At 37.7% G+C, this 16735-nt stretch overlaps 2 long non-coding RNA genes and 5 other non-coding genes across 7 annotated transcripts; all 7 read left to right on the forward strand.

Moving 5' to 3' along the window:
* The first annotated feature begins 451 nt into the window (after window positions 1–451).
* LOC127197061 (small nucleolar RNA SNORD113/SNORD114 family) lies at window positions 452–523 on the forward strand. Its single transcript, XR_007831588.1, has one exon. It is a non-coding gene; the product is annotated as a small nucleolar RNA SNORD113/SNORD114 family (small nucleolar RNA).
* Window positions 524–2095: 1572 nt separating this feature from the next.
* LOC127197082 (small nucleolar RNA SNORD113/SNORD114 family) lies at window positions 2096–2167 on the forward strand. Its single transcript, XR_007831592.1, has one exon. It is a non-coding gene; the product is annotated as a small nucleolar RNA SNORD113/SNORD114 family (small nucleolar RNA).
* A 378-nt stretch (window positions 2168–2545) lies between these two features.
* LOC127194113 (uncharacterized) lies at window positions 2546–5590 on the forward strand. The gene is made up of 3 exons (XR_007831242.1): window positions 2546–2629; window positions 3387–3475; window positions 5442–5590. It is a non-coding gene; the product is annotated as an uncharacterized LOC127194113 (long non-coding RNA).
* LOC127197180 (small nucleolar RNA SNORD113/SNORD114 family) lies at window positions 3809–3880 on the forward strand. Its single transcript, XR_007831614.1, has one exon. It is a non-coding gene; the product is annotated as a small nucleolar RNA SNORD113/SNORD114 family (small nucleolar RNA).
* A 207-nt stretch (window positions 5591–5797) lies between the features above and the next one.
* Window positions 5798–5869, forward strand: LOC127197067 (small nucleolar RNA SNORD113/SNORD114 family). The gene has a single exon (XR_007831589.1). It is a non-coding gene; the product is annotated as a small nucleolar RNA SNORD113/SNORD114 family (small nucleolar RNA).
* A 2974-nt stretch (window positions 5870–8843) lies between these two features.
* Window positions 8844–8915, forward strand: LOC127197112 (small nucleolar RNA SNORD113/SNORD114 family). Its single transcript, XR_007831597.1, has one exon. It is a non-coding gene; the product is annotated as a small nucleolar RNA SNORD113/SNORD114 family (small nucleolar RNA).
* A 476-nt stretch (window positions 8916–9391) lies between these two features.
* Window positions 9392–11672, forward strand: LOC127194091 (uncharacterized). Its single transcript, XR_007831230.1, has 3 exons — window positions 9392–9443; window positions 10205–10285; window positions 11213–11672. It is a non-coding gene; the product is annotated as an uncharacterized LOC127194091 (long non-coding RNA).
* Window positions 11673–16735: the final 5063 nt, after the last annotated feature.

Genomic DNA, 16735 nt, shown 5'->3' on the forward strand with positions numbered 1-16735 from the left:
CCTGCAGAAAGACAGAAAGCATGGTTCCATCAATAGAATGGCTATCTTTTGGTAACCTCTCCTGCTCTCCACTCTCAGAATGGATACCCCCAACCTTATATCTCCATACTTCATTGGTCCTGAACTTCATCATCAGGTCTTTGGGCTCATAGTATGGACACAGTGTAAGTATAATCACTGTTCTTTGTACATTCGTGTTAGTCTTAGTCGCTGTCTCTGTATTGATAAAGAGCTACTTGGCATCTGAGAATAGTAACAGTGGCCAAGAGTTTAATAAGTTATGTTTGAAATAGAAAAATTTGCCCATTTTTTGGCAAAATCCTGATGATCTTTGAGGTATACTCAGATTTTTTTTTCTGAGATTCTTGTGATTCATAATGATCTCAGTAATATTCATGATCTATTGCGTGATACATATTTATAAGTTAGTAGGAAAAAAGAAGGCTGATGTTGGATCAGTGATGACCAGTGGTGGCGTATGATTCATGGCTCATGACTATAGGTCTGGGAGTCTGAGGTCCACAGACCTAGTATATACTTGTGACAGATGTTAGGAACAACCTACTTTTACAATCAGCTAAAACAGGAACAAAGTAAATAGTTAAGTTCTTTTCCAATCAAGACATTATTCTATGTCAAAAATACTAATAAAACATACCAGAGTTCCACATTCGTACATGATGACATTTGATGCCATATCAACTAAAATTAATGGCAAGATCCTTGCCGTGCATGGTTAGAGAAGGGCCACTTGTTTTCCCAAAAAATGGTAGATAACGGTATATGGTATACTTAGATGAGTGATAGAGTCAGAAAGGCAGACAACATGACCTAAGGAAACAGCATGCCCATCTTCTTATAGTCTCTTCTTCTTTGTGCCTTCTTGGTACTGAGCCTTCTGAGCCATTCTTTGTGCTTCTAAGGTCGGCACCTGAGTGTAGTCAATATTCATATCTTGGTTTGAGTTTCTTCTAATGACTGTTCATTTATTGATAAAACTTTGGTAGTTAATTTGGGAGATCAACCATGTCCAAATAGTAAATATGGCATCTGTGTGAAATAAAATATTTAACAATATTTATCCAAATTAAGTTGCATAATTAAAGAAATACTAAACAGGACAAGCAATCCTATAAGGGGCTGAATTAACCTAAGAATCTTGTCTTTGGATTTTTGAGAATCATAGTTATGTCAATATACTAATAGTCTATTGCTCAATAAACATTTAGAAATTAATAGAGAGGAGGATTGATTTTTGATTTATGGTGACCATTGTTGGTGGAAGTCTGCAACATAATTATCTAGCCTATACCCATAAGCAGGACACCAGATATGTACCCTAGTCTCCCTTTACAACTAGATAAAAATATAAATAGAAGTGAATTGAGAAATCTTTTACTAATTAAGGAATCTCTACATAGCAAGAGTAACGCTAATATTTACTACACCAAAGTCAGCTTTGTTCTGATAGTGTTATGGAGGATGCCATATAAACAATAATCAAAGCCCATGCTCTTTGTGCATCAGAACAACTTGTTTTCTCAAGTACACATAGTAGTATACAACACACTTAGACGGTGGCTAAGGAAAAGGAAGCAAGGGAAGCAGATCAAATGCGTAGACAAGGGAACACAACGTCAATCGCTATAATCTCATCTTCTTTGTGCTCTCAGGGCGGATACATCCGATGGGACTTCCACATTCTCCATTGGCCCTGTGATTTGCGGTCAGCACTTTAGGTTCACAGTATCCATGCAGTGTGAGTATAGTCAGTGTCCTTGTGTTGATTTGGGGTGCTCTGAAATGCTGGTCCTGTATGCACAGAGACCGCTTGTCATTCGAGATGAGCAGCCACTGCCAAACGAATAATGTGCCAAGGGCATGAACACAATGTTTAATAATATTTTTGTCAAATTAAGAATATATAACAAAATAGATACTCAACACAGCAATATCCTGAGGAGCTCTTAAGGAGACTCAAGGATCCTATCGTTAGGTTTTTGTGATTCATTTGATAATTCACAGTTATCTCAATAGTGCTAGTAATCAATGCTCAGCAAAATGCATTAGTTAATAGAGAGGCGGAGGCTGCTGCTGGATCTGTGATGACCACTGGATGCGTACGAGCCGTGTATCATGACTACAGGTCTGGGAGTCTGAGGTCCACATCATAAAAATTCCGTGTACACATGATTATGGTAGGGATAGTGTAATTTCAAAATTCGATAAAATACAAATAAATTGAACAAGTCATTTCCATTTCATAAATTCAAATCATACATCCATAGCACAAGACTAGATAGGCATGCCAAACACAGAGGTTCATTTATATTCTTGATTTAGGATCATATAGAAGCCAAAATCATTGGCGATGTTCTTGGTAGAGCCAGAGCTGTGGCCGTTTGTTTCCTACAGAAGAGCACATCCTTAGGAATAAGCACTTATGTGCATGATGAGAGGGGAGGGGTAATACCATAAATCACAGTGCGTGGATGAGCATACAGGACGTCAATGCTTTCATATTCTCTGCTGTGTACTCTCAGAGTGGATTCCGCCAAGCTGATTTCTACATTGTCCCTTTGCCGTGAGCTTCGTGATCTGCTCCTAGTGTTTACAGCATAGAATCCGAGTGAGTATAGCCGGTGGACCTGTATTGCTTTGGATTAATTTTCGAGACTGTTCACTGTATACATAAAAGCCCTCTTTTCTAGAAGACCAACCTTGGCCAAGTGGTTGCCATCACAAGTAGATAAGACATAACTTCACAAAATTTTGCTCAATTAAGAATGTGTCGCAGAAAGATTCTGAGTGTAACAAAGGTTCCTTTATAGGTCCACAGTATATTGAAGGATGTTGTTTTTAAATTTTTATGATTCATAATTATCTCAGTGACACCTCACTCAATAAAAATATAGAAATTAGTATAGAAAAGGAGTGCTGGTGTTGGATCTGTGATCACCACTGGTGCCATATGAGTCATGGAACATGGAATAATAATAATAATAATAATTATTATTATTTTAATGTAGTTACTCCATAACCCTGGATGAAGATATGAGTGATAGTCTCCTCAATAATTGTGGATTAAATATAAATAAAAATTAGTTTTCAAGGCACTTTCTAGTTCAAACATAAATCTACACCATGTGCATAATAATATATACAAAATACAATACTTCATTTAGAATGAATGACTAAGGAAGCCACATTAGTTAAAATTATAGGCCATGTTGTCGGTAGGATCACAGCCCTGTGTGATTTTTTTCCCCATGAAGGAAACCCCATAATGTCACACATGTTTAGGTGAGTGATAAGAGATGGTTAAGGCATTGGTAAGTGAGCAGAACATCAGTCTTCTCATGCTTGCTTCTGCTCTGTGCTCTCAGGATAGACTCTCCCACTAAGATGATGTACATACGCTCGCTTGGTTGTGGCCTTTGTGATCAGCTCTTTGGGTCCGTAATAGAAACACAGTGTGAGGACATTCAGTGTCCTTCTGTTGCTTTGTGTTGCTTTAATGGCTCTTCCTGCATTGGTAAAGAGCTCCTTACCATCCTGGTGGAGAAGATCTGGCTAAACGGTTAATTAAAAGAGCTTGTGCATGAAACCTAATGTTTAAGAAATTTGTCAAATTAAGAAAGTGTAACCAAAGACATACCCCATTATCTCAAAAGAGCCCATGGAGCTTAAAAGTATACTTAAAGTTTAGTATACTTAGAGTTTTGTGATTCATAATCATCTCTATAGTACTAATGGTTGACTGCTCAATAAATATACATAAATTAATACAAAACAAGAGGGCTGATGTTGGATAATTGGTGGCCAATGTTGGTATATAAGTCTTGAATCATGACTGTAGCCCTGGGAGTCTGAAGTTTACCTTGTAAAATATTTAATGTATACTCATGGTCTTGGTGACAGATATTAAGAATGATATACTTTTACAATTGGATAAAATATCAATAAATAAATAAATAAAATTGGGACAGGCAACATAATGCATGTATTTAATTGAATCATTCAGAGGGCAGAAACAGGTAGACTTCTGAGTTCAAGGCCAACATAGTCTACAGAGTTATTTTCAAGACAGCCAGGGCTACACAGAGAAATCCTGTCTTAAAAAGACCCCCCCCCCCAAAAAAAGGTCAGTTGTGTTGACACATATGTTAATCCTAGGACTTAGGAGGCAGAGGCAGAAGGATCTCTGTGAGTTCAAGGCCAGCCTTGTCTACAAAGACAAGCCAGGACAACCAGAAGTATAGCATAGAGAAACCCTGTCTCAAAAAACAAAAACAAACAAACAAACAAAAAACAACAACAACAAAAAATAACCAGACAAAAAGAGAAGAAAACCCAAAAGAGGAGTGATTTTCTAATCAAGGGATAATTGCAAAAAATTAATAAAGTATATTTCTAGCAGTAATAATTGATTCAAACTTCATGATTGAAAATTCCTTGCCAAATCAGGAAAATTATAGGCAATGCTTTTGATAGGTTCAGAACCACAGTTATATGTTTTCTCAAAACAACTCAAAATAGTACATTGTATTATATATTTAGATGACTGCTTAGAAAAGGAGTAATTTGAAGCGTGCAGAATGGATGAATAAGTAAACAGAAATTCAATCTTCTTATATTCTCTTCTGCTTTGTACCCTTAGAATGGATACCCCAGAAATGATTTTTATATGTTGTGCTTTGGTCATGAGCTTTGTTATCCTCTGTTTCTTTTAAGAGGATAAATAGGGTATGAGGATATTTAGTCTTTGTTTGATATTATGTCTTGGTTTGGGTTAATTTTAAAGACTGTCCAGTGTTTTAAAGAAGCACTTGTAATCATTTGGAAGAATAGTCATGGCCGAATACAGTGTTCTGCATATATACGAGCATCCTTGATGATATTTTTGTGATTTATAATTATCTCAGTTGTAGTCCTGATCAGCTGCTCAGTCAACGTGCATAAGTTAACGGAGAAGAGGAGGGCTAGTGTTGGATCTGCGATGACCAATGGTGCCATGACTATTGGTCTGGGAGCCTGAGGTCCACATCATAAAATACTTAGTTTATGCCCTTGATACTACCAGTGTATACAAGTGATCTTGTACTTTTAAAATTAGTTGAAAGTATGAATATAAATATACTGCTAAGATGTTTACCAATTAAAATGTATCGCTATATGCAATAAGAGTGTCAGTAATATGAACTGAACAAAGTAGATTGGTCTGGCAGTGTGAGTGGACCTGCCACATGTGCTATCAGGAAGGCTCGTATTCTTGGTTGGGCAAGAACCATGGCCATTGTTCGCTCAAGAAGAATACTTAGTAGTGTGATGCATATGTAGGTGAAGGAAAAGTAGAGAGGGGCAAGTTAAGCAGACAGGATACAAGGATGAATAAACAGAATTGAATCTTGTTCTAATCCCCTTTTGCTCTGTGCTCTCAGAATGGATTCCCCCAGGACAGACTCCACATTCTCCGTTGCTCCCGAGCTTCATGATGAGCACTTTGTGTTTGTAGTATAGACACAGTGTGAGTATCGTCAGTGTTCTTATATTGGTTGGGTTGTCTGAAAGGCTGTTCCCTGGACTGATAAAGACACTTCTTGACAACGGGTTAATATGGTTTACATGTGAGACACAGAGTTTAGCCACCTTAAGAACAGAGAGTCCTGTAGAGCTCGGAGGTGTGCTCCAGGTTTGCCCTTAGGTTCTTGTGATTTGTAAATATCTCACTAGTGCTAACAACCAATTTATTACTAAACATGCGTAGATTGATGGGGAAGAGGAGGCTGGTTGATGCTGGATCTGTGATGACAACTGGTGCCGTATGAGTTGTGAATCGTGACTACAGGTCTGGGAGTCTGAGGTCCACATCCTAAAATAGAATATACCCATCACCTCAGTGACAGATGTTAAGAACAGCCTCCTTCTACAAGTAGATAAAATATAAGAATATATAAATTGGGAGGCACTTCACAGTCATAATTTACAAAAAGAGTGCTGAAAGTGTATACCAAACTCAGTAGTCATGCAGACACGCTGCGTGGCAATGCCACATTAATTTAGAATCATATTGAGTATTCGTAGATGAATCCAAAAAGAATACATAGTTGTGTAACACATTTGGATGATTAGAAAAAGAGTACATGATAATGCCAACCTTTTTATGATCTCCTTCGCCCCATACTCTCAGAGTGGATCCCTCCAAGCTGATCCCCATCCTCTCCCTGGATCTGCTCTGTGTGTACAGTGGATTCTGTGTGAGTTCGGCCAGCATTCATATCTTCTTCTCGTGGGTTTACTTTTCTTTTGTCATTTTTTTAAACACATTTTTATTGAAAAGTAAAATAATTCATATTACATCTCATTTTCTATCCCATCCCTTACACCCTCCCATTCCTCCCTCCCTCCCACTTTCACCCCAATCCCCTTTCCTATGACTGTGACTGAGGGGGACCTCCTCCCCCTGAATATGATGCTAGGGTATCAAGTCTCTTCTTGGTAGTCCGCTATCCTTCCTCCGAGTGCCATTGGGCCTCCCCAACAAGGGGACATGGCCAAATATGGAGCACCAGAGATCGTGTGAAAGTCAGTCCCCAGTCTCCACTTAACTGTGGAGAATGTTCTGTCCCTTGGTTACCACTAGTCCCTTTTTTTTTTGAATCATTACTTGTCATCTGGGAAGAGGAACCATGGCCAAATTGTTAAGATGAATAATGAGCAATATAATGCTCACCAATTTTTTTTTTTTATCCAAATGAAGAGTGCGTAACAAAAGAAATACTTAATAGGGTAAAAATATTTTTGAAAATGTCCAGTGTCCAGGATCTTGCCTTATATTCCTGTGATTCATAATTATCTCGTTAGTGCTACTCATTCACCACTCAACAATCATGTAGACATTGTTAAGAAGAGCACTGGTGTTCGGTCAGCGGTGACCGCTGATGGCATGTGAATTATGGTTCATCGTTCCAGCTCTAGAAGTGTGAGGCCCATATTACAAAGAATCTGGCTTACGCCTGTTATCCTAGCAGCAGATGTGTAGGATAATAAACCTTTATAGTTAGATATAAATATAAATAAAATAAATCAGCAAGGCATTTTAAAATTAAGACCTAGTTCTATAGCAAGAGTTCCAATAATATGCCCCACGGCCCCCCCCCCCAAATTATTCAGCTAGCATGATTGAGGAAATCACATAGAGTAAAATGACAGATAATGATTTTGGTGTGGCCGAAGACATGGTCCTTATGTATTTTCTTAAAACGAACACATCATAATGCCATTCATACATAGGTGATTGACCAACAGAGGGGTAATTTAACCAAGTAATATGGATAAGTAAACAAAATGTCAGTGGTTTCATACTCTTATTTTTTGTGTATGAAAAACCACAACTGACTTACACATTCTTCCTTGGTCATGAGTTTTTGACCTTACCTTTGTGTTTGTAAGGTAGATACTGTGTGAGTATCTAAAACTGACCTGTGTTCTTGTATTAGTTTGGGTTGCTTTTAAAGGCTGCTTTCTATATTGATAAAAAACACTAGTTGTTATCTCATACTGTAGTCATTAACAAAATGTTAATATGGTGATGTGAGTGAAACATTATGATTAAATGAATTTTTGGCCAATTCTGAATGGGTAAAGAAAGAGATAATTAACCTGGGCAAAAGATCCCTTATTGGTCTGAAATATACTCAAGGATATTGTAGTTGATTTTTGTGAATTATAATTATCTCAGTAATACTAGTGATCAATTGCTTACTAAATATGCACAAATTAGGAGAGAAGAGAGAAAGAACTAATAATAATATTTAGAATAATGGAAGGTCATTAAGAGATAAATGGCTTAAAGGTGTCAGAGTCATTGCCTGAGAATGATAACACAGGGAAGTTAACACCCTCTCTAGGGCTGGGGCATGGCTGATGCTTAATGTATTCTCACCAAAAGGTATCATCACAAACCACTTACATATTTAAACAAATTTGGCCTATGATACTGTCTTTTGCAAATTGAAATTAGATTTTTTTCATACAGTAGAGTCTGATCAAGGTTTCCTCTTACTTGTCTCTTCCAGATTCTCCCCAACTCCACATCCATCCAACTCCACCCCACCCAAACAATTCACAACAACCACAACAAGCCAGACAAACCAGAATAGAACAAAACAAACACAGAAGAACAAAGACAGAAAGAGAACACCCTTGAAACCCATCCACATACAGAGACAAATACACACATAGAAAACACAGAAATTCACAAAATTGGAAACCACAATATATATATAAGCAAAACAACAGTATGGTTTTAAAAATGCCCAAAGCATTATGAGATTAAAAAAACCTCAATATATACCATTGGATTCCTTTCAAGTTGGCCTTTCTTGAATGTGTAATGAAATGAAAGATCTCATTTAAGTGTGTATGGAAAAAACAGGAGCCTATTCATATTCTATTTTATTTTTGTACTCTCAGAATGGATGCCTTCATCACTGGTCACCAGGTTCATGTTTCAGGAGCATAGGGACCAATGTGAGTCAAAGTTCTTGGTTTTAATTCTTTCCGCTGTTTTAGTAAAGGCTTGTATAGAAAGAAGCCAAGGGCCCATGTCCCTGTGAGAAGTATCATGTGGCCATGACATGCTTGTTTGACTAATAAATATTTTGAAATTAAGATTTATGTAAGGAGACATTGTAACATAATGCAAAAGAGCCTACATTTAGATGTAGGTTACAGTTAAAATCTGGTTTTCACCATCCATAATTATGTAATTTTTATTAGTGAATGAATAATCAGTTAATAAACAACAGTATAAGTTCATCAGAGAAACTAGAGGCCAAGGTTGGACCAGTGATGACATCTTGTTGGGTGTGAGCCGTGGATCATGACGACAGGTCTGGAAGTCTGAGTTCCACACCTTAAGGCATCTAGTGTGCATGCTCTGATTCTAGTTGTACCTCTGAAGTATGGTCAAATATGTTATATTTTAAATTCTTGAATTTTCTTTTTTTAAAGTGGGTCCATGAAAGACTCTTCATGTAAATGTATAAGTAAAGATAAAGCATGTCAGCACTGTTTAGCGTGAGAATCATGTCAACTGAGAAATAGTAATAAGCATGGAAACCATGATTTGTGTTTAGGAATGTGTAGCCTTATGGTATAACATAGGACCATGAAATTACTAAAAATTATGGTGAGCCCTTGTCTTGTTCAGGGCTTAAGTATTTATAATTGTTTTTTTTTTCCAAGTAAACCAAACTAAGACAATTTAGTTTCTACCCAAGTGACTAAGAAAATGGAGGGGGAATGACAGAATAAATGGATATAATTTTTTTTGAAAATTTTTTTCTTCATGCTGCCAGCATAGATGCTATCCAGATGAGACTCCCAGTCCGGTGACCGAGTCCACAGTTACCATGTGTCTCAGGAACAGAGAGACCAATGTGAGTATCCTCAAGTGCCTTGACTTAGTTTGGGAGGTTTTTAAAGCGTATTCTATTGGTTAAAACATCACCCAGAAGCCACTAAGACCAACTATGGCTGATGGAGAAATATGCATGACCATATGGCGTTTTACTCATTAATCAATGCTTTCAAAATTGAGAAAAAGAAAAAAAGAGATCTCATCAAAAGCAGTCAAAGATGTTGTAGATGAGTTAGGCATCTTGTTCTTAACTGTTTGTGATTCATAGCCATCTAACTTCTAATAGTAAGCTGGGAAATTATTTAAACAAATGTATAAACTCAGAAATGTCCTATCTTGTTTCAATGATGACCACTGTGCTTACAGTTCTGGAAATCTGAAGTCCACACTGGCTCTTAGAAGTAGTCCTTTCCACAAGTTGTGAATTGAGGCAGCATTATATACTTCCTGGTAGTATTAATGGATGTTGGCTATATTGCAAATAGATCCTTGGAGAATCATTAGATTCACAAGAATAAAAATATAAATAAGGAAGCATTGTACTATTGTTAAGATTATAAAATAAGGATGGAGGTAATTGCTATTATATATTGGAAGTGTTAGTTTTTTATTAGTAGTTCCAATATATTCCTTTTGTCTGTTGACGTGGCTTATTGGAATAGGAAATTTAGTGCTATTCTGTTTCTGAAGAGATAGCAAATATGACTGAATAATCAGAAGAGAAATGAATGACCAATGAAGACCATCTCAGTTCTTTCTTGTCTGTTCTGTAATTCTCAGCAAAACCACCTCCAGGTCAGTGGATGGACCCTGCCTCATCCTAAGCCATAAGGTTGCCTTGTTAGGGTCACAGCTACAACTGTGAGTAATGCAGCATCAGCTTCTGCTGGTTTTCTTACACGTGCTTATGTGAGAGATGTGATGTGCTTACAGTGATTAGGAAAAGGCAGTTGCCCCCCAGCCACAAATATGTGTAATATTGTACAAGATTTAACTCAAGCTAAGAAAAATGTCTGGTTATTACTACCTATACTTTATACATGGCAAATACCAGACATTTTGGACTCAAAATCCAAAGCAAAGGAAACTTGAGTTACCACCACTGTTGGTAACAGTCCTGTAGTGAGTTGGTGAAAAGATACAAGGGTTGTGTTATTGATCTTGGATGGGTTTTGAGTCTATTGTTATACTTTATATATTAAAATTAGTAAAAGGATCAGTAGACACATGTAAATATCAGTTGCTAGGCATTATTTAATGATAGTCTATCAATATGTGTTAAAACATCGAAACCAGTTAAAGATGACGTGGGTAAACACTTGATAGTTCAGTGGTAGAACATGTGCCTTGTGTGAGGCCGTGGGTTCTAGCCTCAAGTACCGCATAATCAAAGAAATAAAGGAAGATAATGTTCAAGAATGTTATTATCTTTTGGTTAATTATTTAAAATAGTACATGGAGTAATCATTATGACTATGAATATATGAATAAATAACAATAATGGGCACACATGCAGTATGCTTTGGTCATGAAAACTAATGTGCATCTGAACCCAAGAGAAGACTGAGGCAAGGCCGGTGGGACCACTCTATCAAATTTTCAAACAACCTTTTTTCTCGGTCCCCTTGCTCATCAATGTGCTAAAGATGGTGGCCGAAATCAATTAGAGTAGTAATGTTGCATTTGCCTGAATATATTTTTTTGAATAAATTATTTTTAAAAGTTTCCCCTCTAACCTCGGAGCACTCAGTCCTAACTGAGATGTCTCCGTTACATCCCTCCCTTCAGGGCTCAGAGAACCCTATGGAAAAGGAGGTGAAAAGACTGTAAGAGCCAGTGAGGGTGGACGGCACCAAGGAAGCAAGACCTTCTAGACACAACAGGACTGATGCACAGATGAACTCACAGAGACTGTGGCAGCACGTACAGGACCTGCACAGGTCCAAGCCAGATGGGGTCCCAGTGCTGAGAGGGGAAGTGGACACAACCCTATATTCATAACCCAGCAGCTATTTCCAACTGACAACCTCTCTCAATGCAAAAACGAGTTTTCTCCAATGGAGTCTCACTGGACATATAAGCCACCCTTAAGAGCAGGCTCCATGGACCAGATGACCAACGCAATATGAACTCAATGGCACTTTTGGAGGGCTTTGCGACTCACAATGCTTTGTCTGCATAACTTTTTTACCCTGTAGATATTTTGCTTGTATATTATGGCTTCTGATGAATTTTCTCTGGGAGTGAACGCATGTGTCTCGTTGTATGAATGCGTTTCTTTATATACTATGGTTCCTGATGAGTTTTCCCTGGGAGTGAACACATGTGTCTCGTTGTTTGTATGTGTTCCCTATATATTATGGTTCCTGATGAGTTTTCCCTGCGGGTGAATGCATGTGTCTCAGTGTGTGTGTTTCTTGTGATTTTTCTTTGGCTCTATTTTGCCTATTCTGCTTTGCTTGTTTTTATTTATGCTCCTCTTTCTCCTCCTCATCACCATTTTAGATGCCTGTTTTTATTCTAATATAAGAATGAAAGAATGGGTGGATGAGGAAACCGGGAGAATGTGGGAGGTATTATGGGACGGGAAGTTGCAATACAAAATGTTGTAAATAATCCCCTTAAATAAAATGTATGTCCTCTATCACTAAAAAGGTGTGAAGTACAATTATTGAAAGTGAATGAAAAGATCGAAAGAAATATAAGTAAATAATATGAGTGAGTGGATCTTTACCTAATCATTTAATCTATCATGAGATAAAAGATGTTGAGAATAGTGAAGTCTACGTGGGATGGGGGTGGACTTGACCCAATCATATTACATACATGTATGAATATTAGCTAAAATATTTTTAAAGGTAGCATCAATTATTTTACTCCCAGAAGAAAACAGGAAAAATAGTTAAAGGGTGAGGTCTTTCTGGCTAAGGAAAGATTGGCGTGTACATGTGTGTCTTTATCCACATGGGGAGAAAGGTCAGTCAATAGTACAGCACGTGCCAGGTGTCCACAAGGCCCTGGTTCCATCTCTAGTCCTAAAAAAGAAATTGGTCATTGGTCAGTGTGTACCTTCTTTTTAATGACCCTATCAGCATGGGTAAATATAAGTGGGCAGAAGTAACTATCATGAATATAGAATTGATATGCGATATTATGTTGGTCAGTACACATATGAAACCTTGTGGGTCACAAACAAGTTATATATTTTTGCAGCCTATGAGTGCCTTGATTGATGAAGAACTAGCCAAGGTTTATACATGTTTGCCCTGTATTAGTCTGTAACTTTGGATTATCCACAGGAAGCTACTGAGTTAATTGGTATGCATGGCTGGATAATAAGAAGCGAAGTAGCCAGAACTCTGTATCGATAGAGCTGCTGGCATGAGTGGTGAAGTGTGTTCTGGAACACTGAAGCCACATATAAAAAAATTCTAACTTTTTCCCACTCTAGAAGAGATGCTATAGATAGATTTTGGATTTTATATGGATCTTGTCTGAGTTTGCTTTTCACAGGTTTTGATTATTTTGCAGCCAAGGAATCAGTAAGAGAATGTATAATCACAACACTTTGTTGGACATGCTGAAGAGGTATGTTTTTTTTTGTAATTGTGAGTAATTTTAAAACATAAAGAGTCAATGTGCAATATACATAAGAAAAGATGAAGGTGGCATAATATCTAATTATAACAAAATGAGAAAGAGAACACTAATTATTAACACTATTAATGCTAATAAATAGTGATAATTAGTTGAGGGATGTTTCCCATGGCTAATGGTCATGGCAGAGAATCTAAGTGCTGGCTGCTACTCTTGCAGTGGGTTAATGGAAGTTCAATGTTATCTTGTTATTCTTAATAGACTATAAAATATACATTAAGCTAAATCAGATACATTCAAGGGATTGAACATTGACTCAGAGATACCAGGGGCAGTGGAAGAAATGTCTCAATTTTATCAGTGTCTGCTTCACATGTAGTGAGGTTGATGCTACGCTGAACTTGATGAGTCCCTGTCTAAAACATAAGCCAGTTATTCAGTGTACACAATAAGTAAGACAAATCTTTAAAGGAGACTGTCTGTGCCACTCTTAACGGAATACAGCACGGCAGCAAGGACGGGAAATGTGAATATGCACTCAAATTAGAACAACAAAAGCCTGTGGGGGAAAAACACATTAAGGGTTCGTTTTTTTTTGTTTTTTTTTTTTTTTTAAACTGGGTTTTTATAATAGATATTTGTTGTATTGCTATTCGGCCAATTAACTAACAAACTAGATGAGAATAACTAGAAATGGACCCAATCCAGAGGTGCTGATGTTGGCATATGTATCCCACAGTGGGAACGCTGTAGGATGCTGTCAGGTCCAGTGAAGACAGGGTAAAATGTGTCATTTCTGCTTCAAGGGCTCTTACTTTTGGATGCTAAGAATGCCATACATAGGCAGCTATATTCTTGTAATGTAAATAGATAACTGTGACTACTACAGTAGACATAAAAATATAGATACAAAGTATGGTGCCTGTAAAATATGTGTCAACGTCAGAAAATTATTAAAATGTGTTACCTCACATATGAGGGAACGTGGGCGGTGTCTTAATCTCCCTTAACTCTTTTGTTTTTGACATCCTAGGCTGAATGTGTTCTGCTGGTTTCCGGCCCTCACCATTGCCTCTGTAGGTAGGAGCGTTTTGTCCACTCTTTTAGAGTTCTTGGTTTGATTTTTTAAAATTGTAACACTTGAAGTAAGTACGTGATATAACTTTTAAAAGCCAACTGTGGTCCAATGGATAAATAGGGGTGTATGAAATAACTCGATTCTCTGGCATTGGCAACAATGAGGACGCCTGATGGGTTTATCCAATTAGAGACTAATTACAAAGACAAATGGCTGGTAGGGTGATATCCATGAGTTTTTGTGATTAATTCATTTATTATTAGTAAATCAATAAGCCAGAAAGGCTCACAGTAGCATAGGACTGTGCCTCTGGAAGACCAAGGCTAGTGACGGACATAATCTCACTCAGTTCCTGTTTTGTTACTGACCCTGTGGAGGGTTATAGCATGATCTTGCTTTATTACATTTATTTATTGTCTTGGAAGGGGTGTGGCAGTTTGTCCCAGAGATTGGCCTGGAGTCATCTGGCTTGGTGGTAGGTGCCTCTGCCCACTAAACCACCCCATTGTCCAAAGGCCTTGTTTTATTTTATTCACATTTTATTTTATTAATATAAGTTACTTGTAGATCAATAAACATGAAGTAAATAAAACAATGCCTTGACCCACCATGAATATATGCAGGAAAGCATGAAATATTAATGTAAACTGTGTGTTAAGAAAAAACATGGGCCAAAGAGCCACTTATTCGTGCAGTGTACTGAAAAACAGCGCCTGCTGTTGTGGGCATATGTCATGCCCAAAGATGCAGGCGCACACAGAGATGATCATTCTGACACAGATGTTCATAGTAGGAAAAATGTAATAAACATCTGGATGAATCAATGATTGACATGGAGGAAAGAGAACCCTTTGGGGGTGGGCTTTCTAACCTTCATCGTCTTTTCTCAGGAGGGTGGTCACGGCTTTTGGAGGATTCTGCCATGCTGTTTGCTTCACGGGTGAAGGGCACAGCGATCAAAGTGAGTGAGAATTAATGTTCATGTTCTTGTAAGCATCTCTTAAAGTATTTATTACATTATCAAAAGTGTAAAGAAAGCCTCCGCCAGGCCAACTGTGGAAAATGATATACGTGGAATTAGCCTGAAATAATACATTTATAAATTCACTCATGGTAATTAGTGAACATGATATGAGTGTGGCAGATGACCCTAAAGGCATGCAGATTATTCAGTGCTCTTAGGTTTCATGAATCATTGTTTTTCAAATTAGGACCACTGAATTAATTACTTGTTTAATAAACTCATGCAAATGACTGTGAATAAAGAAGTCCTAACCAGCAGCCATGATGGCAGTGTAGGCCTAATGAGTTATGATGGAGCGTGGTACATGTCTGAAATGCTGAAGTATGGCCATGTAATGGATAACGTTCCCTCTGCAAGCGATTCTAGGTGCAGGCGAGAACAGTCACATTCTCAGACATGACTCCCAAAGCTGCCACTGTACAATTGTATGCAAATAACATCATATCACTCTTCCTTAGACAGGGAGCTTTACTGGGAAACATACACAATCCATGTATCTTATTTTCTTAAGGGTGATAGGCACAAGAAATAATTCAGGCTCATTTTTGCTGGTTTTCTTTCGAGAAGACGACTAGTAAACACTTTCCCTCCTCACTAGGAATGGCATGCCTGGGCCAGTGAAAGGCAGGCTGGTAGATCAGTTGAGTCTTGCCGTCGTTTTGAGGAAAAGACAGCATGTGATTGTCTGTATAGATGATAAGCACTTTAGTGTCCTTGCCTTTGAGTTTGTATCCATCGTGCTGACTGTATTGTTATTAGTGAATTAATAAGTTGAATAGTAATCACATGAAGGGTCGTGACACAGCCATTGTGAAACTGGTCACACGCGAGTCAGTAAGATGAATGATTCATGTTTGCACCTCTGAGGTCTGATCATGTAGCCAGCTTTCAGGAAAACACAAGGACCTTATTCTCACCTTAAGTAAAAATACTTAAAAAAAAGAATATTTAAAATTTTTCCTTTGAAAATTTCATACATGTATGTAATACATCTAGGTTATATACCTCTAACTCCCTTCCTCTAATTCTTCCTCTGCACCCTAAACACATCTTCTTTCCAACTTCATGTCTTTCCTTAAAAAAAAAAAAAACATTTAAAGTTTAACTCATTGGGTCTAATTAGTGTTGCCCATATGTACATGGGATTGGGGGCATCCAATGAGGTATGGATAGCCTAGCAGTGACTGTACCCCTCCCCCAGACATCCTTCAAAATAGCAGTTGTTGACTAAATAAACCCATTTTATTAACACAAAGATGAGAGGCAGGTACTATTTATTATTTCAGTGCACAGTAAGAAAAACAGCCCTGATACTGATCAGAGTGGGTGCTCCTCAGCCAGGGAGGTTATGGATAGTCACTTGTCACAGTTAAAGGTTTGTGGTGGGCGCAGGTTTATTTATCATGCTGGTAGAAATATGAGTATGCTGTGTCTTAATCTACATGACTATGTTAGTAAATGGACTCTAAAAAAAGATTAATGAAAAACTCTTTTCTTTGACTTCTCTCCTTTACCTTCCTCACAATGGACAATGGACATACCGATTGCTTGACCATCTCTTGGAATTGAGATCGTGGCACACCCCTGTGAGTAACTAAGGTCTCCTTTTGAT

This window comes from Acomys russatus, chromosome 1 (assembly GCF_903995435.1).
Source record: "Acomys russatus chromosome 1, mAcoRus1.1, whole genome shotgun sequence".
Taxonomy (NCBI): domain Eukaryota; kingdom Metazoa; phylum Chordata; class Mammalia; order Rodentia; family Muridae; genus Acomys; species Acomys russatus.